General features: G+C 37.1%; 1 pseudogene; it reads left to right on the top strand.

The window, feature by feature from the left end:
* The window catches only part of LOC110658524 (inosine-5'-monophosphate dehydrogenase 2-like), a 46,579-nt pseudogene extending 23,091 nt beyond the window's left edge, over window positions 1-23,488 (top strand).
* Window positions 23,489-23,925: the final 437 nt, after the last annotated feature.

Here is a 23,925-nt window from a genome sequence, read left to right as displayed (position 1 = left end):
TTTTTATTTTGTTTTTCTTACATTTTCTACTTATCTCATGGCGTTAAGCATGAATTAAGTAAAAGTGCTAAGAGATTGGACACTAACCTCTTTTGCTCACTCTTCCAAGTCTCCAAAACTTCCTTCTTTCTTCTTCTTTTTGTTGGCTAGAGGTTGTTCAAGATGCAGGATCACTTTTTTGTGAAGCAAGGTAGTGGTTTCAAGGTGAGATGAGGTGAGGTTTGAAGCTTTCATTAAGCTTCCATGGAGGAATGGGTTTGGGAAAGAGAAACGTCTGGTTTGGGGTGAGGAAGAGCAGATTGTGTTTTGTAATTTTGACCTCTTTTTAATTGGTTTTTAATAAGTTGTTCAAATGTGATTGGTGGGAGCACTTTTAATGACCTCATGGTGATGTCATAGTTGACATTTTTCTCATTTTCTTTTCTTTGCTTTTCTTCTCTACTCATTTTCAATTTAATTTTTAGCAATATTTATTTACATTTTATGTCATAATAATTATTTACTTAATTGGACAAGTCGGCCAAAAATCATCTCTGAAGACAAAATGATCAAAATGCCCTCCATTTGGCTTAACAGACCAAAATTATCTATACCGATTGAAAAATTTTTCTAAGCCTTTTCTTGGCATTCTAATGTCATAGAACTCTCAATGACTCTTCTCTGGAGTCCCAAAAATTATTTTATGAATTTTCTCATGGGTCTGGGGTTGGTAACTGTTTTTACCGATACTTCCCCGTACGGTCACCCATCGTTAGGGCACCAGCTCATTTAACTTGGTTGTATTTTGTTTCTAAAATTTTTCCTAAATTTTTCTTATTAATATTTGAGTTAATTATGGTTCCTCACTTTAGTTTAAATATTTTTCCAGACATTCTAGCTATCCGGACCGATACCGATCACTGGAATAGTAGAATGTACAGAATGGTTACAGTGAGGGTGTTACAACTCTTCCCCTCTATTTTAAATTTTGTCCTCGAAATTTACCTGACTTAAGTAATCATGGAGTTGCTACCTCCTTGCTTCTTCACTTCCTAGTATCGCCTCATCAGTGTCTGGGTTTGGCTCCTCCTGAGCTTCCATAGCATATACCTGTGGTGCCACCCTGACTTCGGGCCTTTCGACTGTCTTAGAAACAATCTTCTGTGAAATGTCAGCTGTCTCTACTCTACCCGATCTTTTACCCCTTTGAACTGTAGGGGTAGGTCTATCAACTTGTATCGGAGCTATTGAACCACTCCTTTGAGAGCAATCTCTTATGAAATGATCTATAGCCCCACACTTGAAACACTCTCTAGTTAACAGTCGACACTCCCCTCTATGTCTCCTACCACAGTGCATACATTCAGGCACTGGGGCTAATCCTCTTGTTATTGTGCCCGGAGAGCTAGCTATAGATATTCCAATCTGGCCTATCTGGCCCTGTGTCTGATCTTGTGAATCAGAACCTTTAAACTTCTTACTATCAATAGGTATATTTAACTGCCCTGGTCCAAATTCCCTCTTACGCTGCCAATCTCTCCTATTCTGTTCACTTACTCTGACCCTTTCCACTTTCAGTGCGGTTTCAACTAATTTTGTGAAGTTCGTAATCCCCAAGGTAGTGATCATTATTTTAATATTGTCATTTAGTCCCTCTTCAAACCTTCTGCACCTCTCTACTTCTATGGGGATTATCTCTCTTCCGTAGCGGCTTAGCCTGATAAACTCCTTCTCATACTCTGCTACTGATGGCTGCCTCTGCCTCAGACTAATAAACTCTCTTCTCTTGTCTTCTAGGTACACACTTCCCACATACTTCTTCTTAAATTCAGCAAGGAAGAAATCCCAAGTTATCAACTCTGGCCAGAGCTCACTAGATATAGTGTCCCACCACTGATAGGCATCATCTTGAAGTAGGGACACAGCACCCTCCAAGTTCTGCTCTGGGGTGCAATGCAGTTGCTTCAATACCCTTATGGTACGGTCTAGCCAATTCTCAGCCGCCACCGAGTCATCTTCTTTCTTACCAATGAAGTCCACAGCCCCAAATTTTCTTAGTTTTTCCATATGGGATTTCTGCTGTGGAGGTAGTGGTGGTGGCATAACCCCAGCCATCTATTTGAAGAATTCAGCCATTTGCTGAAACATAGCCGACGGAGGCTGTGCAGGCACTGCTGGTGCGGGTGGAGCAATTTCTCCCTGGCCCCCAGTCTCAGCTGCAGGTGGAGCACGACTCTCCACTTCCTCATCTAGTGCTCTCTGTGACGTGGGGTCCATATCCTAATCAAAATAAGAAAGAAAAACAGATCTGCATTAGTGTCACCTCGACTCTTACAAATGCAATGCATGGTATAGACTCTATCTGGACCCAGAAATGCCTAAACCGTGCTCTGATACCACTAAATGTGACACCCCTTACCCGTCTACAGTGTAGCCGAGCAAGATATGCCACACAGTGTACCGGAACACCACATTTTATTCCAATCATTTTTATCCTTCCTTAATTTATTTCTTCATGGATATGAAGTGCAATTTGTGAAATTTAACTCATTTAAGTCATTTATTGAATTTATAAATTCATTTGGGCTTCCAAAAATTTTATAGAAAATCTGGCGGAGTTCCGGCTAAAAATGGATAAAACAGTTCTTTGAAACCTGTGTGTAACACCCCTATGTTCGGTAGTGCGTTTTACTTTTCCGGTGACCAGTGCTGTCCGGATAGCTAGGATGCCTAGAACTACACTTCGATATGAGTGAGGAGACATAAAATAATGAAATACAAGAAGAGAAAATACAAGAAAAACAAAGGAAAAATAATAGCAAAGAAATGTAACCAAGTTAAGCGAGCCGGAAACCCTAGCGATGGGTGACCGCACCGGAAAGTCACGGCGTGGACCGTTGACTAGCCCTGGACTGCGGGGAACCCTAGAAAATATTTTTAGGACTCAAATAAATATTTATTGAAGTATAAATATCATTAGAAATATCAAAGAAAAATTAAATAATTGGTACAAAGAAAAGTGAGAAATCGAAAAACGGACAAAACCCGGTGTTATCGAAAAATCAGGAATGCAACCCGAACAGGGGCATTGTGGTCATTTGACACCTCAAGTTGTCTTTTGACCTAAATGTCCATTAAAAATAAATGATATTACACTTTAGAAATGTCATGAAAAATTAAATTAGTGGTACCTAATGTAAATAGCAAAAATGGGAAGCTTAATGTGGGAAAATAAAATCTTTGATTAAACTAATGTTATTTCTACATTAGTGGACCACTAACACTTTGTAAATCAATTAAAATCCTGTCATCTTCCACTAACTTCTACAAAGCCATCTTCTTCCTCAAACTTTCCCATGGCCAAACCAAAAAGCTCCCAAATTCTCCCATGACCGTCCAAGCTCCAACCTCCATGCGTCCATGATCCAAGCTCCCAATGGTTAAGGTTTCTTCATTAAACTTGACCACCACACCATGGGCAGTAGATAGGCAGCAAGAAGACCAAGTTTTGGAGAGATTTTGAAGAGTTTTCAAAGTGGTAAGTTTGAGTTTTTGGTTAGTGCTTCATTAAAGTTAGTAAGGAGGTTATGGGTACTTGAATTGTGGAAAGAATTTTGGAGTTTAATGTTCTAAGGGAGATGTTTATTTTTGGCAGCCATGGAAACACCATGAGGACAGCTTATTCTTGCTTCTGAATGGTAGATTAAAGGATTGATTAAATGTATATGTGTGTAGGATATTATTTGGGTGATGTATACTTAGTATATATGGATGTGTATTTGAAATTGAAGCTTGGAAATTAATGGAGTGTGATGTATGAATTGGCAGCTTGCATTGTGAACCAAAAAAATGTTATTTCATGGGTTGGTTTATGAAATTACATGGTTGAATTATGGTGCTTGCTATGGCAGATTGTATATGTGTACAAGGGTTTGAGTCTAGGCATGTAAATGAGCTTGTTATGTAGTTAAATTGTGTGTAACTTGGACTTGGTAAATTCTGCACTTTATGGTGTATGTTGAATGTGATTGTAAGTTGCCAAAATGACCTATAATATGTTGTGAACTATGTTTAGGTTATGGTACAAACCAGAATTGGCTTGAATGTTGAGTTTGGTAAGTGTTAAAAGTGGTCTTTGATGTGTATGAAGGAAATGTAATAAGGCAGTTTGCATTTTGGGCTTAGAACCTTAAGTGTGTGGCTCCAATTGGTATGAGACCGATTGGAGGTGAAACTAGACACAAAATGTGCCAACTTTCATTGAGGAAGCTTGCCAAAATTCTGCTTGCGAGGTAGCTTGAAAAATGACCAAATCCGGATTAAGTGCAAATAAGGCCTGAAAATTGACCATTTGGGCAGCAGTTAGTATTTAGGCCATAACTCACTCAAAACAAGTCCAATTGACCTGACATTTTAACCATGAATAGTTAAGACCCATATCTACAAGTCTCATGAAGACACCAGAGCCCAGAAATGACCATAAGCAAGTCAAACAGCTTGCACAAGTTCGGGTCCAAAAACTGGCCGAACCTAAAATGACCTAAAGTGACCTAAAATGACCAATTTTGATGCAATTTGACCAGCAATAGTAAAATGACCATAACTTGGTCTACATAACTCAGAATGACCTGAAATTTTGCCCCGCGTGCAATAAGACATAGATCTAAAAGTTTATAGTTTTGACCGAAACCCGAAAACCGAGGGAACTAGGTCGTCCGGCTAGGTCAAACTAGTATCCCGGAATCCAGCAAATTGCAAGAAAATGTAGTATACACGGAAATGAACTTGGTAACATGTACCAACCCTAAAAGACTATCGAATGTGATATATTAGTAACGTTAAAACCTAATTTACCTAAAATGCATCGAGGATTGATATATTAAGTTGATTAAGCAAAAAAAATAGCATTCAGTGAATTAATTATCAAACATTATCATTAGAGACAGTTTAATTAAGTACTGAAACACTTCAAATTGTGTTTCTCAGTTAGCAAAGACTCAGGGAAAGGGAAGGAAACACTGAGTCAAGACCAGGAGACAGTTATCAGAGGTTTGTGCACAACTAGCTTTTAACTAATTTTGTTTGAATATTTCATATGATTAAATGACATACTTTTCTTATGTATTATGTTTAACAAGCATTGGATTTAATTCAATGATTATTGAAATTGTTATAGTATGTATGAATTTAGCTTTGTGAAATGGTATTTCCACAAGTATTAAGCATTGTTATGGATTGAATAAATTATGTTTTGGAAAATTGTGATAGAACATGTTTTGAATTGTGATGGTAATTTTCATGGAAAAATGCAAATTTATGATTTGAATTGTGATGAGCATAAAAATTATTGGATATTGGAATTGACTTTGAATCGAATTGTATTGTGATTTATGCTCACTAAATGGATTGTGATATTGTTTTATATCTCACTATAGATGCTTGACTAGGTTATTACCCGTCTCTCTCATTTGTTGAGAAGACAATGGAGTTAGTTGTGTTTTGATTACCATGGTAAGTGCACAGGCTTAGATTTTCCTCTGATTTGAGGTTAGATCTAAGTTTATTTTATCGTTATGGCCCTTGCGGAAGATTCATTATTGTGATGGTACTGTGCACGATGATTTGACCTCCCCGACCATAGGGAGTTAGAATCTGATTCGACCTCCCCGACCATAGGGAGTTAGAATCACATCGAATATGGCCCTTTCGGATTGGTCTTGCATAGTTAGTGAGATAAAGATTGATTTTTGAGATACATAATGATTTTTGAGATACAGAATGGCTTTGAATAGTAAGGAATTGTGATTTCAATTATGGTTTACGTATAATTGATTTTGTTGGAATTACTTAAATGGATAGTCATGATTTGATAAATTGAATTTTGTGATCAAAGTCATTTATACAAATGATTTACATTATTGGTAATGAATATTTTGAGTTGTGGAATTTGATGAGTATTCAGATTTCTAAATTATTTACTGTAAATTTTATCAATGTATATTGTATTATGTTTTAAATTATAGTTGTGCATCACTGAGTTCACCACTCAGCGATAGCTTTGCATGCTGTCGCAGGTAAGAAGAGCATAGAGCAGTGAGTAAGTTTCTTTGAGGACACTTTCAGATCAGCTCCAGGTATATCATAGGTATACCCATGTACATAGGTTTTGATGTAAGCATGTAATAATATGTATGTAAATTATTTAAGCAGTTGTATAAAAACTCTTGTAAAACATTTTGGTATGTAATTAAATGTAAATTATTGTAAATATAAATTTGAGATTTCATTTACTTGAATAGTTGTGTATTATAAATTTTGAGTCTTGTAATCAATGAAATGTTTCTTTATGATGAGATTAGTTAGAAAATGAATTGATTGTTTATTGAGAATTGAATTGTGAATTGAAATGAAGTTATTGGAGTTGTATTTGAGAAAACATATTGGGAGCATTTCTTTGCAGGTTTTGAAGAACTGTTTTCTCAAAATACAGCCGGCACTTTGTCGAAATTTTAAAAAAATTTTATAACACCAGATTTTAATCGATGATTTAAATTGCACGAAAATTGTTTTAAAATCCCTTGTAGTATATCTAATGGGTTATCGGTAGGCGAAGTACAGTAATTCATTAGATGTACTACGGGATCATGTTACATCTTACAGAGGAGTAGGGCGTGACATGTTTTGTGGTATTAGAGCAATGGTTTTAAAGTAAATTTCGAACTGTGAATTTGAAATCTTTTTGTCGGTAACTACAACTGCTCAAATGTTTGATACATATAGTACATTTACATCATAAATATGAACTAATGGAGAGGAATCTCCTTATGTTGGTTGTACAGGAATAGAGAATCTTGTGAAAAGATATGGAAGAGAAAAATGAGACAATAGAACAGTCTGTGATGGCAGAAGAACAAGTTGAGGCCCCAGCTCCACAAAATGTCGAAGGCCTGACTGTACTAGTTTTACAGGTACTAATTACTGCACAAATGGCCCAGCAAATGGCCACTTTCTTCCAACAAATGGCTGATAATCTATTAGCCCAAGCCCAAGTACAGACCCAACCCCCACAAGGGCAACATGAAATAGAAAAGAGGGAGAAACCTATGGGTCAGAGCTCGAACAGTAATTTGAGAAGAGAAAAGAATTTGAGGAACCCCGAGCTCAGGGATACGATAGAGGTGGATCATTAAGACAGAGACCACCAAGGTCCAGTCGTCGAACAACTAGAAGTTCCTACCCTCCCCGCCAATGTGAAACTTGTGGAAGATATCATGGTGGGATATGCTATAAGGCTATTGGAACCTGTTATAACTGTGGAGGCACAAGACACTTTGCCAAGGACTGCACCAGTACTCGCAGAGTTGGACCACCTCCTACTACTGCAGAAGGGTCAGTTCAGAGCCCTGTCACTAGAAGTTCACAACCACCCAGCAGAGGTAGAGGCAGGGGTAGAGGTAGCCCAGCAGGCAGCCAAGGCACAGTAAAACATTCAGAACAAGATAGTGCTCCAGTCAGAGTCTATGCAATGAGACAGAGAGAAGAGGCCGAGACATCTGATGTTGTGGCTGGTACCTTCTCAACTTTTAATCAAGATGTGTTTGTGTTATTTGATCCGGGTTCTACCCATTCTTATGTGAGTGCTAGCATCATTGATTGCATTGTTGTTCCATGTACAAAAATGGACTTTGAGGTGCTAGTAACAAGTCCGCTAGGACAGGAGGTCAGGGTTAATAAAATGTATAAGGATGGTGATAATAAGTGAAATTAATTTGGAAGAGTTTATCGACGAAAAGTATTCTTTAACACACCATAAATTATAAAGCTAATTGACAAGCCTACTTAATGTAAGGCAAGAGGACCTAAAAGTAAGTTACAGTAATAGAATTGCTCTAGATGAGGGCAAAGATGTTACTGTTAGTAATTATTAATGGATATTGTAATCATAATCGGTTTAGGATATTAGTGGATTCGAGAAAGATAAGATGTTAGAAAACCTAGCCCATGAGGTTATAACGTAGTGACTATATAATGTTCTCGATGTTTGTATTGTAAGCTGCAGATTACAGTACCGACACGGGATTATTGTGTAGAGCTACGTGCTTCCTCGTGGTACAATAAATTAAGAAAATTTGTAAGTAATCTATAAATTGATACAGTTGCACCCGAATAGAGTACTATTACTGGAAATAAATGTGAAAATTTTAGTCAGAAATTTAAAAGTTCAGAACTAGCCTATCAAACGATTAGATTTGTAAGGTAGCTAGAGTCAGTGACTCGGTTACATTAATGTGAATTACCTGTACCACAGTAATTGCTATAAGCTTAGAGATATCAGTACGACTTATCATCCTCAGACGGATGGACAGTCGAAATAAGTGATTCAGGTAAATTTTGAAACTCATTGAGTTTCTATAAATAATGAAATGAAATGATAATAATAACCTGTAAAATGTAATAAACCCTCGAGAATATACTGAGAACTTCTGTCCTTGAATCTGAGGGAGATGGGACAGATACATCCCACTAATAGAATTTGTATACATTAATAAGTGTCAAGCCAGCATAGAAGTGGCACCCTGTGAAACATTGTAAGGGAACAGATAACTATGGATTTGTGATGAGATTTCCGAGGACACAGAATAGTCGTGATGCAATATAGGTTATAGTTGATAGACTAACCAAGTCTTCTCACTTTTTGCCAGTTTAAATGGACTATAGCCTGGAAAGATTGGCCAGATTATACATATATGAGATTGTAAAACTGCATGGAGTGCCAGTATCAATTTTGTCTTACAGAGATCCTAGGTTCACTTCTAGATTCTGGGGTAGTCTTCAGAGAGCCCTAGGAACTAGATTGAACTTCAGCACAGTATTCCACCCACAGACAGATGGCCAGTCTGAGAGGGTTATTCAGATATTGGAGGATATGCTACGGGCTTGTGTGATTGAATTTGAAGGTAGTTGGGATACACACTTGCCTTTGATTGAGTTTTCTTATAACAACAGCTACCAATCAAGCATTGGGATACCTCCATATGAAGCTTTGTATGGCAGAAAGTGCAGAACTCCCCTATGTTGGGATGAAGTAGGTGAAGGGAAGATGATTGGGCTAGAAATTGTTTAGCAGACAGAGGAAAAGATCAGATTGAACAAAGATAGACTCAAGGCTGCATCAGACCGTCAGAAGTCCTATGTTGGTCTGAAGAGAAGAGATATTGAATATGCAGTGGGTGATAAGGTATTCCTCAAAGTTTCTCCTTGGAAGAGGATTATGAGATTTGGCAGAAAGGGGAAATTGTTGGTATTGGTTGCCAATACCATTTCTAAGCTTAATAATAGTTGTTCAAAATTTTCAGATTTCAAGCCTTGTATTTACTGTTCCATTAGTCATTTTTTCAGTGGGAATTTGGCAAAGTTGTCAACATGAAAGTTGTTCCTTATTGTGTCTAGTTACATTTTTTTTGAATCACTCCATTTGGAGTTTTTTAGCTCAAATTATGGCCTAAATACCATGACTGGCCGGATTGCCAACTTCCCAGATTTTCTGAACTGACCAAATCTATAGTGTTTTGTACAGTGAATGCAGGTCACCTTTTGAACATGTTATGGTCAAAATTTGGGTTAGGTTTCTTCATGAAAGTTGTAGGTCTATGTCTCAGCTATTTTCTGATAAAATTTCAGGTCAATTGGACCTTTCTACACTGAGTTATGACCAAATGAATAAACACTATTCATTTGGTCATTTTGCCTAGGCAGAATGCAGGTCACCCGGATTAGGGCAATCTTTAGGTCAACTTGGTTTGGTTTTCTGGGCATGGTTTCTTCACCAAAGTTGTGCCATTATGTATCTAGTTTCATGTCCAATTGGCCTTGCACCAATTGAACCTCTACAACTCCAGTTATCGCTGCCCAAACCTGCTGGAGTCATGCCCAGTCCTGCAGGTCACCAAGGGTAGCAACACTAACTTCAATTCCCACTACACAAACCACTTTATTTCTCATTCACACATAACCAAATGGTCACTAATTGACCATTAAAACATAACTTTCACCATTGCATGATTAAAGTCTCAATTTCATGCTCAAACCCTAACCCTACTATCTCCAATCATGCATTTACTTTCCTTTCATTATCCTAAACAATATGTTAATGTTAAAGGCAGCCACAATATCATTTTAATTCTAAGAAATCTTCAAAACTCAACCAAGTTCAAGGCTGCCAAAAATTTTGGATGGGCATACACATGATGGTTATCAAGTTTCTTTATAAATTTACACTAATTTTCACTCCGCCAACATGAATGGAAAGAGAAAGATCAAATTTAGTCACTAACCTCTAATGGAGCTAATCCCAAGCTTGTAAGAACTCTTCTTTTTTTACTTCTTTTTGCTCCCAAAAGCTTCACTAAGATGAAAGAGCAAGATTTTGTGTTGGGAACTTAGGCTTTAATGGGTAAAAAACCAAAGAAATCAAGCTTTGGTAAGCTTGACAATGGTGGACAATGGAAGAGAGGTGGTTCGTCTTGGACAAGGTTGAAGAAGCTTTTGATTTTTTTTTTTAATTTTTCTACCCATTAAGTCTTTTTAAATAAATTAGTGCCATGTGTCAACATTTGATTGGGTGGGAGGATTATAATGACATCATAATGTTGTCATAAGTCTAATTTCTCTTATTTTCCATCCTTTTCTTGTCTATTTAATTTCAATTAAATTTTTTTAACAATATTTATTCACATTTTATGTCATATAAATTATTTATTTAACTGGACAAGTTGGCCAAAAATCATCTCTGAAGACGAAATGACCAAAATGCCCTTCATTTGGCTTAACGAGCTAAAATTGTGTGTACCGATTGATTAAATTTTTCTAAGCATTTTCTTAGCATTCTAATGCCATAGAGACCTCAATGACTCCTCTCTGGAGTTCCAAAAATTATTTTATGAATTTCTCCCAGGTTTAGGGCTCCTAGTTGCAAGGACCGCAACTTCTCACTGGGTTACCCATCGTTAGGGCACCGGCTCATTTAACTTGGTTGTATTTTATTTCTAAAATTTTTCCTATATTTTTCTTTTTATTACTTGAGTTAATTATGGTTCCTCACTTTAGTTTCAATATTTTTCCAGACGTTCTAGCAGTCCGGACCGACACCGGTCACCAAAACAGTAGAATGTACAGAATTGCTACAGTGAGGGTGTTACAACTCTTTCCCTCTAATTTAAATTTCGTCCTCGAAATTTACCTGATGCAAACAGTTGAGGGAACTGTTGCCTTATCGTCTCTTCACTTTCCCAAGTTGCTTCCTCGGTGTTGTGGTGCCTCTAAAGCACTTTCACTAGTGGAATCTGTTTATTCCTTAATTCTTTCATTTCCCTAGCTAGGATCCGTATGGGTTCTTCTTCATATGTCAAATCCGATTGTACTTCAATTTTTTCCATGGAGATGACATGTGAAAGATCTGAACAGTATCTTCTTAGCATAGACACATGGAATATATTATGGATCTTGTCCAGCTCTGGTGGTAAAGTTAGCTGATAGGCTATTGGTCCCACACGTTTAATAACTTCATATGGGCCAATGAACCTAGGGCTTAACTTACCCTTTCTTCCAAACCTCAGTACTTTCTTCCATGGTGAGACTTTGAGAAACACTTTGTTGCCAACTGCATACTCTATCTCTTTTCTCTTCAAGTCGGCATAAGATTTCTGTCTATTTAAGGCAACCTTCAAATTTGCTTTGATTATTTTCACTTTCTCCTCAGTCTGTCTCACCAGGTCTGGTCCTAGCAGCTTATCTTCACCCAATTCAGTCCAACATACTGGGGTTCTACACTTCTGCCCATACAGTGCTTCATGCGGGGCCATTTGAATGCTAACTTGGTAGCTATTGTTATATGCGAATTCTGCCAGTGGTAGATATCTATCCCAACCCCCTCAAACTCAATAACACAACTCCTCAGCATATCCTCAAGGATCTATTACATAATTCATATTATTACTATCATTTCAATTTATTAGTTGTAAAAAAATTCAATTAGTTTTTAGGTTTACTAGGATTACTCGTTCTGACTGTCCATCCATCTGAGGATGAAAAGCTGTGCTAAAGCGGAGTTGTGTGCCCAAGGCTTCTTGCAACTTTTTCCAGAATCTCAATGTAAACCTTGGGTCTCGATCAGATATGATGGAAAGTGGGATTTCATGTAGTCTAACTATTTCACTAATATACAATTCTGCTAGCTTCTCCAGTGAGTAGTTAGTCCTAACTGGCAAAAAATGTGCTGACTTCGTCAATCTATCCACTATCACCCATACTACATCATGCTTCTTCTCGGTGAGAGGTAGACCACTAACAAAATCCATAGTGACCCGATCCCATTTCCATTCAGGTATGCTTATAGGCTGTAGCAATCCTGATGGAACTTGATGTTTTGCTTTAACTTGCTGACATGTCAAACACTTAGTCACATAGTCTACTATATCCCTCTTCATACCAGACCACCAATAATGAGGCTTCAAATCATTATACATTTTTGTGCTTCCTGGGTGCATAGCATAAACACTAGTGTGTGCTTCTTTCAGAATACTAGTCTTCAGTTCCCCATCATCTAGTACACACACTCTTCCTCTATAGTACAGATACCCATCTGCTTTCACCTCATAATCAGTTTCATTTCCCTTTGGAATTTTACCCACAATAGTCATTAATTTTTCATCTGCCTTCTGCCCATCTTGTATCTGCTGTAGCAGGTATGGCCTCACTTGTAACTCACCCAAAATAGCTCCATCTTGAGCTAAGGACAGACGGGCATTTAATGATCTTAAAGCTATGATGGACTTCCTGCTCAAGGCATCAGCAACTACATTTGCCTTCCCAGGATGGTCTATCACACAATCATAGTCCTTCAGGAACTCAATCCATTACCTTTGTCTAAGATTGAGCTCCTTTTGGGTTGGCAAGTATTTCAGACTTTTGTGGTCTGTATAGATGTAGCATTTTTCACCATATAAATAATACCTCCATATCTTCAGTGCGAAGATAATTGCTGCTAACTCCAGGTCATGAGTAGGGTAGTTCTATTCATGTGGCCTTAACTGTCTGGAAGCATAGGCGACCACTTTCCTCTCTTGCATCAATACACACCCTAACCCATTATGCGAGGCATCACTGTAGACCACAAAGTCTTTTCTTGACACTGGCTGTGTTAACACTGGTGCTTCTGTCAACATAGCCTTCAGCCTCTCAAAACTGGCTTGACACTTATCATTCCAGCCAAATTTCACATTCTTGTGTAACAACTTGGTCATTGGAGCAGCTATAAGAGAGAACCCCTTCACAAATCTTATGTAATACCCAGCTAGCCCCAAGAAACTTCTGACCTCAGTTGTATTTCTGGGAGGCTTCCATTCCATCACTGCTTCTATCTTTTTGGGATCCACTCTAATCCCCTCAGTTGATACTATGTGTCCAAGGAAGGAGATTTCACTCATCCAGAAGTCACACTTAGACAACTTAGCATGCAACATCTTTTCTCGCAGGGTTTGCAGAACAATCCTCAAATTTTCATCATGTTCTTCCCTAGTCTTAGAATACACTAGAATATCATCAATAAAGACCACTACAAACCGATCTAAATATGGATGGGAGATACAGTTCATAAGGTCCATAAATGCTGCTGGTGCATTTGTTAATCCTAACGGCATCACTAGGAATTCATAATGCCCATACCGGGTTCTGAATGCAGTTTTTGACACATCTGCATCCTTTACCCTTAACTGATGATACCCTGATCTGAGATCAATTTTTGAAAATACATCGGCTCCCTTTAATTGATCAAACAGATCGTCAATTCTGGGCAACGGATATTTATTCTTCACAGTTACTTTGTTCAACTGCCGGTAATCAATACACAATCTCAAGGTTCTATCCTTCTTCTTCACAAACAGCACCGGAGCTCCCCATGGTGACACACTGGGGCTTATGAACCCCTTATCAAGCAACTCTTGTAACTGAATTTTTAACTCTCTCAATTCAGTGGGTGCCATCCTATAAGAAGCAATAGAAATTAGTGCTGTACCTAGCATTACCTTAATAGCAAATTTGACTTCCCTTTCTGGTCGTAAACCAGGCAATTCTTCAGGAAACACATCTGGGAAGTCTCTTACTGTGGGTATATCACACAGGTTCGGCTTAGCCTGCCTAGTATCAACCACGTGTGCTAGGTAAGCTTCACAGCCTTTTCTCATCAATCTTCTTGCAACTGTAGCTGAGATAATATTGGACAGGAAATCTGTCCTTTCACCCACAACAGTAATCTCATTACCCTTAGAAGTTTTCAGAAAAATTCTCTTCAATTTGCAATCAACTATTGCCTGATGACGTGAGAACCAGTCCATTCCCAAATTCACGTCAAACTCGTGGAAGGGCAATTCAATTAGTTCTGCCGAGAATTCATACCCCTGAATCCTCAACGGGCAACCTTTATACACCTTATTCATTACCACACTGTGGCCTAGTGGATTTATGACCAGAATGTCTTGATCACTCTCCTCTACTAAAACTCCCCCCTCTGCGGGTAGTTTGATGCAGATGTATGAATGAGTTGATCCTAGATCCACTAATGCATGCACAAATGTGTTGTAGAGGGAGAACTACCCCTGATAACATCTGGGGCATCTTGCTCCTCTTGGGCTCTCATGGCATAGGCTCTAGTAGGTACTCTGGCCTTTGGCCTCTCAGCTAACTCAGATATAGGCCTCAGTGATGGACCAGCTGCCTCAGATTTACCGGGCTTCCCACCCCTTTGTGGTGCAGGAGCAGGTCTGTCTGTTTGTGTTGGAGCAGCTGTAGTATTCCCCTTCGAATAATTTTTGATCTGATGTTCTGTAAATCCACACCGTAAGCATGCACCAGTCACTCGCCAACAGTCCTCCTTGTGCCACTTCTGGCAGTATGGACAGGCAGAAGATGTTGGGGCTGGTCCCCTGAACACCGTCCCTAGAAAGCTACCCATTGATGGTGTGGACTGGCCTCTCCTAGGTGTAAACTGTGGTCTGGGCCCCTGGGACTGACCCTGACCTTGTGGTCATCCCGAACTCTAAGCAGGAGGACCTTTACTCTTCTTACTGGGAGCAGAGAATGAACTGGACTGACCTAGACCCCTCTTCTGTTGTCTTTCCCTTCTATTTTTCTCATTTATTCGGACTCTTTCTACTTTCGATGCAACATCTACTAATTTGGCAAAATCCGTGATCTCCAATGCTGTTATCATGACTTTGATATTATCATTGAGCCCTTCTTCGAACCTTCTGTACCTTTCTGCCTCTGTAGGGACTATCTCCCTCCCATACCGGCTAAGTTTGATGAATTCTCGCTCATACTCTACCACTTATAATTGCCTCTGTCTCAGACTGATAAATTCTCTTCTTCTCTCTTCTAAATACACTTTACTGGCATACTTCTTCCTGAACTCTGTGAGGAAGAAATCCCAGGTGATCTGATCCTATTGCACCTCACTGGTTACTGTGTCCCACCACTGATATGCATCATTTTGAAGTAGGGACATAGCACCCTCCAGGTTCTACTCGGGGGTGCAATGAAGCTGTTTTAACACTTTGATTGTTCTATCCAACCAGTTTTTCGCTGTCATAGGGTCATCTTCCTTCTTTCCAAAGAAATCCATAGCCCCATGTTTTCGCAGTTTCTCTAAATGGGACTTTTGTGGTGCTGGTGGAGGTTGTGGCTGTGGTTGTAGTGGTGGAATTGCCCCCATCATTTGCCAGTAAAATTCGATCATTTGTTGAAATAATGCAAATTGAGGTTGAGCAGGTGCCTCAGGTACTGGTGGAGCAGATTCTCCTCTGTCTCCAGATTCAGCCCTTGGTGGAGCATGACTCTCCACCTCTTCATCAACTGCTCTTTGTGAAGTAGGATCCATATCCTAATCAAAATAAGAAAACAAACAGATGTGCATCAGTGCCACCTCAACACTTACAAATGCAATGCAATGGTATGCACTCTATCTAGGCCCAGAAAAGCCTAAACCAATACTCTGATACCACTAAATGTGACACCCCTTACCTGTCTACAGTGTTGCCGAGCAAAATATGCTACACAGTGTGCCGGAGCACCAATTCATATTTCCATTATAATTTACCCTTTTTAATTCATTTATTTACAATTTTTGATTAATCTGATTTTTTTGCAAATTTTATAGAAAATCCGGCAGAGTGCCGGCTGTAAATTGGAAAAACAGTTCTTCTGAATTTGTTAAAAACGCTTCCAATATAATCATAATATCAATCTCAGTTAACCACTAACATATTTTCAACAATTTCTCAAATGACTTCATTATCTCAAATTTCAATTCATTTCATATCACACTCAAATTTATTACTGAACATGGTTCATAAATAATTACATCAAAAGCATAATTACATGAGTTTATAATATACATTACAAAAGTTTACAAAATACAAAAGACCAAAAGTAGCCTAATGTCCTACCAATGCACTGCAAATGTGAGGTGACTCTGGACTCTGTGTGTAGATCTGAAAGCTCACCCGGTATGAGGTCTGCAGGACTTCCCAGCTATGTCTCCAGTACCTGCGCGTGGCAAAAGCGACGCGCTAAGCAATTTTGCTTAGTGGTGACAATATAAAATAAAATAACTAAAATAAAATAAATATGCAGAATGTATGTTTATATTTTAGATAGACTTAATTTTTGGCATTTATTGCAGTATTATTCGATTAACATTTGGTAAGATTTATTTTCATTGCCCGAGTAACCTATACTAGTCGACTGGACTGGATAAACGGGTAAACTCGCACTGGGTACTAAGTACCTCGGACCATCACACCATCGGTCACATTGTGTCTCCCGGTGTGTAACAGAACAATTAATAAACTGTAATAATTATCGGGGATAAAACACAAGTATAACAACTCAATCAACATAGCCCAAAGGCTATTATATCATAGAATGACACGTGAGGCCATAAAATACAGAATGGCATGAAGCCATATGCAGTACTACTAACAGAACCCTATTGGCATGCCAACCTATCCAAACCAATCTTACTAGGTGTACTAGGGCATGTTACACTCTTAAATTGTACAATTCTTGAAATTTAAGTTTAGATGTTACTATTCATTTCATTAGTCAACAAAAATGTTGACTTTTGCACAGACAATAGGTACATTGGTTTTAATACTCCCAATATACCACATTTTGCATTCTAAAATTGTTGATATTAGTTGCCAATACCATTTCTAAGCTTAATATTAGTTGTTCAAAATTTTCATATTTCAAGCCTTGTATTTACTGTTCCATTTGTCATTTTTGTGGTGGGAATTTGGCAAAGTTGTCAACATGAAAGTTGTTCCTTATTGTGTCTAGTTACATTTCTTTTTTTGAATCACTCCATTTAGAGTTTTGTAATTCAAGTTATGGTCTAAATACCATGACTGGCCAGATTGCCAACTTCCTAGATTTTTTGAACTGACCAAATCTACAGTGTTTTGTGCAGTGACTGCAGGTCACCTTTTGAACATGTTATGGTAAAACTTTGGGTTAGGTTTCTTCATGAAAGTTGTAGGTCTATGTCTCAACTATTATATGATAAAACTTCAGGTCAATTGGACCTTTCTACACTGAGTTATGACAAATGAATAAACACTGTTCATTTGATCATTTTGCCCAGGCAGAATGCAGGTCACCCGGATTAGGGTAATCTTTAGGTCAACTTGGTTTGGTTTTCTGGGCATGGTTTCCTCAACCAAAGTTGTGCCATTATGTGTCTAGTTTCATGTCCAATTGGCCTTGCACCAATTGAACCTCTACAACTCCAGTTATCGCTGCCCAAATCTGCTGGACTCATGCCCAGTCCTGCAGGTCACCAAGGGCAGCAACACTAACTTCAATTCCCACTACACAACCCACTTCATTTCTCATTCACACATAACCAAATAGTCACTAATTGACCATTAAAACTTACTTTCACCATTGCATGATCAAAGTCTCAATTTCATGCTCAAACCCTAACCCTACTATCTCCAATCATGCATTTACTTTCCTTTCATTATCCTAAACAATATATTAGTGCTAAAGGCAGCCACAATATCATTTTAATTCTAAGAAATCTTCAAAAATCAACCAAGTTTAAGGCTGCTGAAAATTTTGGATGGGCATACACATGATGTGTATCAAGTTTCTTTATAAATTTACACTCATTTTCACTCCTCCAACATGAATGGAAAGACAAAGATCAAATTTAGTCACTAACCTCTAATGGAGCTAATCCTAAGCTTGTAAGAACTCTTCCTTTTTTACTTCTTTTTGCTCCCAAAAGCTTCAATAAGATGAAAGAGCAAGATTTTGTGTTGGGAACTTAGGCTTTAATGGGTGAAAAACCAAAGAAATCAAGCTTTGGTAAGCTTGACAATGGTGGACAATGGAAGAGAGGTGGTTCGGCTTGGAGAAGGTTGAAGAAGCTTTTGATTTTTTTTTAATTTTTCTGCCCATTAATTTTTTTTAAATAAATTAGTGCCATGTGTCAACATTTGATTGGGTGGGAGGATTATAATGACATCATAATGTTGTCATAAGTCCAATTTCTCTCATTTTCCATCCTTTTCTTGTCTATTAATTTCAATTAAATTTTTTTAACAATATTTATTCACATTTTATGTTATATAAATTATTTATTTAACTGGACAAGTTGGCCAAAAATCATCTCTGAAGACGAAATGACCAAAATGCCCTTCATTTGGCTTAACGAGCTAAAATTGTGTGTACCGATTGATTAAATTTTTCTAAGCATTTTCTTGGTATTCTAATGCCATAGAGACCTCAATGACTCCTCTCTGGAGTCCCAAAAATTATTTTATGAATTTTCTCCCGGGTTTAGGGCTCCTAGTTGAGAGGACCGCAACTTCCCACTGGGTTACCCATCCTTAAGGCACCGGCTCATTTAACTTGGTTGTATTTTATTTCTGATATTTTCTTATATTTTTCTTTTTATTACTTGAGTTAATTATGGTTCCTCACTTTATTTTCAATATTTTTCCAGACGTTCTGACTGTTCGGACTGACACCGGTCACCGAAACAGTAAAATGTACAGAATTGCTACAGTGAGGGTATTACAAACATACCACATTTTGCATTCCAAAGTTGTTGGCATTGGTTGCCAATTCCATTTCAAAGCTTAGTGTTAGTTATTTACAATTTTCAGATTTCAAGCACTAAGTTTACTGTTCCATTGGTCATTTGTACAGTAGGAATTTGGCAAAATTGTCTTCATGAAAGTTGTTCCTTATTGTGTCTAGTTACATTTCTTTTTTTGAATCACTCCATTTGGAGTTTTTTAACTCAAGTTATGGCCTAAACACTATAACTGGCCAGATTACAAATTTTCCAGATTTTCTGGACAGAACCAAATCTATAGTGTTTTGTACCTTGATTGCAGGTCAGTTTTTGAAAATTTTATTGTCAAAATTAGGGTTTGTTTTCTTCATGAAAGTTGTAGATCTATGTCTCAGCTTTCTACTGGTAAAATTTTAGGTCAATTGGACCTTTCTACATTGAGTTATGACCAAATGAATAAACACTGTTCATTTGATCATTTTGCCCAGGCAGAATGCAAGTCACCCGGATTAGGGCAATTTTTAGGTCAACTTGGTTTGGTTTTCTGGGTAGGCTTTCTCCACCAATGTTGTGCCATTATGTGTCTAGTTTCATATCCAATTGGTGTTGCACCAATTGAACCTGTACAACTCCATTTATAGCTGCCCAAACCTGCTGGACTCACACCCAGTCCTGCAGGTCACCAAGAGCAGCATGCCTAAGTTCCACTCCAAAATCATTACTCACTTCAATTCCTCCTCACACATATTCAAATGGTCACTAATTGACCATTACAAGGTTAACATACCATTACATGAGCGAACCCTAATGTTATATACTTGCATTTCACTTACACAATCATGTTCAAGCATTCATCTCATGCTATGGACAGCTCATAAACACTTTACTTCAAGTAAATTCATTAAAACCTAACCACCCCTAGGCTGCTGAAATTTATATGGATGGATACACATAATTTTTATTTTGTTTTTCTTATATTTTCTACTTATGGCATTAAGCATGAATCAAGTAAAAGTGCTAAGAGATTGGACACTAACCTCTTTTGCTCACTCTTCCAAGTCTCCAAAACTTCCTTCTTTCTTTTTCTTTTTGTTGGCTAGTGGTTGTTCAAGATACAAGATCACTTTTTTATGAAGCAAGGTAGTGGTTTCAAGGTGAGATGAGGTGAGGTTTGAAGCTTTCATTAAGCTTCCATGGAGGAATGGGTTTGGGAAAGGGAAACGTTTGGTTTGGGGTGAGGAGGAGCAGATTGTGTTTTGTTAATTTTTACCTCTTTTTAATTAGTTTTTAATAGGTTATTCAAATGTGATTGGTGGGAGCACTTTTAATGACCGTATGGTGATGTCATAATTGACATTTTTCTTATTTTCTTTTCTTTTCTTCTCTACTCATTTTCAATTTAATTTTTAGCAATATTTATTCACATTTTATGTCATAATAATTATTTACTTAACTGGATGAGTTGGCCAAAAATCATCTCTGAAGACAAAATGACCAAAATACCCTCTGTTTGACTTAACAGGCCAAAATTGTCTGCATCAATTGAAAAACTTTTCTAAGCCTTTTCTTGGCATTCTAATGCCATAGAATTCTCAATGACTCTTCTCTGGAGTCCCAAAAATTATTTTATGCTCATCGCTAGGGCACCGGCTCATTTAACTTAGTTGTATTTTATTTCTAAAATTTTTCCTAAATTTTTCTTATTAATATTTGAGTTAATTATGGTTCCTCACTTTAGTTTAAATATTTTTCCAAACATTCTAGCTGTTCGGACCGACACCGGTCACTGGAACAATAGAATGTATGGAATGGTTACAGTGAGGGTGTTACATAACCTATCCAAATTAACTAGATAAAGTGAGTCCAGAAATCTGATTAGATTCTGGAATAGCCCTGAAACCTGAGAAATTGTCACCTGAACAGTTTTGGCAAAATGACCATAACTTAAGCTACAAAAATGCAAATTGCATAATTTCAAAGCCAAAATACATATAAGACATATAATTATAACTTTCATGTTTTGACCTAGACCTAGATGTAGGGGCAAAATGGTGAAAATGTTAGAGTAAGTCAGAACTTTAAAACTGAAAATTCCTGCAACTCAGCAATTCTGTCCTGTGACCTCCGTGTGGTTAACATGACATATCTTCCTTTATATATCTCCAATTGAGGTGTTACAAAATGATTTGGAAACTTAAGACAAAGGCCTAAAACTTTGCTTTGGAGACTTGATACAAATTCTGACTATAAAGTGCTTGGATATGAAATGCAAATTTAGGTGAAAATCTGGAAAACCTAAGAATTATAGGGTAAGACACCCAGGAGCAGTACCTAATATTTTGGCCATAACTAGTGACCCAAACCTCTAAATTGAGTGATTTAAAATGATAATTAACGCTAAAATATAGAGGAACAACTTTCATGGAGATCACTTTGACAAATTATGATTGGAACTAGGTTGAAATTGAGTTTAAAAGGCATGTTCAAAGGCTGCCCTGAAATATGAAAAAGAGAGAATGTGTAATAATCTTAGGAATTTAATTGGTTAGCTATTAGTGGAAGTTAGAATGAGTATTGAAACTTTTGAAATTATGTATTTTCAGTGGAGAAGAGAACTTTGGAGCAAAGAGAGAATTAAGACAAAGTAAGGAGATTAAGATAAGGTTTGTGCACAACTTGAATTTCTCTTGTGTTTTAAATTTGCAAATGAAACTAATGTGAATTTCCTCTGTATTTGAGAAATATTTACACTATTTTGAGAATATTTTGAATGTTGAAAAGAATGTATTATTGTGATGAAAAGGTAGACGTTTGGCCATTGATTTTTCTGTAGCAAGGGGGTGGCCGGATTGAATGTGTTTTAGAAGTGCCTTTTGAAATTGGTGTGTTGCCAAACCTATATGTTGAATTGTGATGATTTGAAATGTTGTTGTTGGAATGGAAATTATTTTGAACTATTTTAAAACCACTGTTGGCATGGCAAACTTTGATTACTTCCCTCATTAATAACGGTTAATGGGGTTGAGATTGATTATGTTACCTTCCCTCTTTGGCTTGCCAGTTGAGGTTGAGATTGGATGAATGCATTTATATTTGCTAGCTAGCTTTACTTCCCCCAATAGTAATGGCTATGGGGTTGAGATAGCTTTGTCGTGGTATACAACTCAGCATTAATCGTGAAATTTTGTGTTATAGCTTAAACTGTGTGATGTTGGCAATACAAATGATTTTAGTTGTTTTAATAAATGTGCTGTAAAAATAAATGATTTGTGAATGCCAATTTATTGATGTTTAAAAACATTATTACTGTTTTCATATTTCATAGAAGTTTGAACATCTTAAATACTTTATTTTGGTTTGATATTTTATGTTTTATGATGGTTTTAAAAATTTGATAGTTGTGCACCACTGAGTGATATACTCAGCGATAGCTATTTTTATGCTGTCACAGGTAAAGAAAAAGAAAAGATAGCTGAGTGAGTATAGTAGAAACTGTAGTCTTTTTGACCAGCAGGGTATTACCCTTTTGAAATTTATTTTGATGTAAATATGAACTATATATATATGTAAGAATCATTTAAGTAGTTGTACAAAATTAATGTAATATTATTTCATTGTAACCAAATGAATGTAACTTTGTAAGAATTATTCCTTTTGGTTGTGAATAAAGAAATTCATTGATGAAATGTGGATTTGATGATTTGATGGATTGATGATATTCCCTTATTGCTACAGGTTTTATTTAATAGGTTTTAAATTTTTTTTGATAATTGTATTTTTAGTCGTCACCACGCTAGTTTTTCTCCAAATTTCTTAAAGTTTTAAAAATACTTGTTTCTTATTTTAAATAAATTTCATGGTACTTTTTTAATCTTAAAATCACTAATAACCCTGAAATTGACAATTTTAAATTGGAAAATGAATTTGAAATTGTTTAAAATCTCTTGTAGTATGTTTAATGGATTATCGGTAGACGGAGTTCGATAATTTATTAGGCATATTACGGGATCATGTCATATCTTATGAAAGGATAAGGTGTGACGGGTCTGCCTGGAAATGGATGGTATGTGCAACAATTGGGACTGGGAAGTCTGACAAAGAGAGACTGGAGCATTTGGTGAAAGCAAGGATAAATGTAATGGTTTTGGATAGCTCACAAGGGAACTCCATATATCAAATTGAAATGATAAGTATACAAAGCGAACCTATCTAGAGTTAAATGTGATAGGTGGGAATGTGGTGACTATGAATCAGACACAAAATCTTATTAAGGCAGGTGCAGATGGACTAAGAGTTGGGATGGGATTTGGTTCTATTTGCACCACCCAGGAAGTTTATGCAGTTGGGCGAGGACAGGTAAAGCTGTAACAGCCCTTACCCAATCTACAGTATAACCGAGCAAGGAATGCTACATTCTGTGCCAGAGCACCTTATTATATCTTGCTTTATTCATTATTAATTTTAAGTCAATTTTTACATTTAAATCAATTATTTTTAAATGGAGAAACTGCCAGAGTTTCCCCTGTTTTACTGACATTTGACCTGTTAAGATAGTTACCTGTTTAAAATTTCATCAATATTCACAATTTCCAACTCATAATCTCATATTCATATCCATATCATCATTTTTATATTCATTCATATCATTAAGCATTTATTTAATTCATTTACAAGATATACATAATTGTTTACATAAATGTACAAAGTATTATACAATTCAGAATTTAAATTACAAGCTTGATATTAAATTACAAAAAGTATGATCTATGGGCCGTTGATCTCTACCAAATGATACATGGAGGTGA

This window comes from Hevea brasiliensis, chromosome 11, assembly GCF_030052815.1.
Source record: "Hevea brasiliensis isolate MT/VB/25A 57/8 chromosome 11, ASM3005281v1, whole genome shotgun sequence".
NCBI lineage: Eukaryota > Viridiplantae > Streptophyta > Magnoliopsida > Malpighiales > Euphorbiaceae > Hevea > Hevea brasiliensis.
Note: the sequence above shows the minus strand (reverse complement) of the source record. Positions and strands in the feature narration are given on the sequence as shown.